Source organism: Rhagoletis zephyria, unplaced genomic scaffold (genome assembly GCF_001687245.7).
Source record: "Rhagoletis zephyria isolate East Lansing unplaced genomic scaffold, Rhagoletis_zephyria_1.1 Rzeph_scaffold_77791, whole genome shotgun sequence".
NCBI lineage: Eukaryota > Metazoa > Arthropoda > Insecta > Diptera > Tephritidae > Rhagoletis > Rhagoletis zephyria.
Window position 1 is genome coordinate 1 of NW_016234840.1, and position 1158 is coordinate 1158.

The 1158-nt window shown below is 37.5% G+C and overlaps 1 long non-coding RNA gene across 1 annotated transcript; it reads right to left on the minus strand.

Moving 5' to 3' along the window:
• Positions 1-189: 189 nt before the first annotated feature.
• LOC108357448 (uncharacterized) lies at positions 190-733 on the minus strand. The gene is made up of 3 exons (XR_001846654.1): positions 582-733; positions 285-440; positions 190-219 (listed from the first exon to the last, which is right to left on the minus strand). It is a non-coding gene; the product is annotated as an uncharacterized LOC108357448 (long non-coding RNA).
• Between the last annotated feature and the right edge of the window lie 425 nt (positions 734-1158).

Genomic DNA, 1158 nt, shown 5'->3' on the forward strand with positions numbered 1-1158 from the left:
AAAAGTGGCTAAACTAAGTTAAGTTGAGTTGGAGAAACCAGCCATAAGAATCCTACCCAAGAAGGGCTGGAAAAGGGCTTCGTTGCATGCCTGGACTGTATGCATTTGCGTGTGCACGTATTCAACTATCCTAACAAAAACAGAACACTTTTATTCGCATTGACCAACTTACCAAGAGTCATCCTGCCGGANTTAGCCACTGGCCCCCAAAAATGTGTGCTACGCGAGATTATTAGAAGAAATAAAATAGCATTTATGAAATGTAACATATAAGATGTTCAAACCTCATTAAATAATCACGAAACTCCTTGCTCTTAAGGCTGTTCACCAATCTGCCGACAAGGTTTTTATTAGGTGCCCGTTGTGCCATCTTTATGTTGTCTTTCTAGTCTGGTTTGATGGAATCACTTCACTGGCTGATCTAGCTGGACGTCTACAGACTGGGAATTTAAATGGAAATATTAATTTTATATTACAAAATTGTTATCCAAATTTGACTTTCTTTTTCTATTACATTGCCATATATTAGGTATATTGAATACAAATGCTACACTTTAAAAGATTAGGATGGTGATAGCTACCTTTTCCCGCAACACGTTATGTAAATGACAATGTCGAAACGGCTAGCGACAATTAAATGCCCACCAAAACAACTCGAATCCGAACCAGACAGTTCACTTGCACACAACAAGCAAATATTTGCAAACATCAATCAGCTGCCAAAGTATTTGACGTCTAAATTAATAAAAGTCATCTGGTCACCTCACTACGCGCGGTTATGCCAGAGTTAAACAATTTTTAAATTTAGGTAAAATCTTTACATTCTGATGGTGTGTACTGAAAGTGTTCACAATTTATATGTTTGTTTGCCTTTCTGCGAAGAACGTAAAGCTATGTTAATCTATATTAATGTTCTTTGCTTCCACTAAAAGCTAAATTAATATGCGTATTCACAATGTGCACACCGAAACTTGGTACTAGCGATGTGCTGAATTGTCGGTACCCAAAACTTAAATAATAGATTTCGGCACCCAATACTTCCTTTTTGGTACCCGATACCGATTCTTTCCCTGCAAAAATCTTTGGACCATGTAATCTATTTGTGGTATATTGGAGTACTTACAAAAGTGTACCTCTGTCATGCTGTAGCGGACCAAC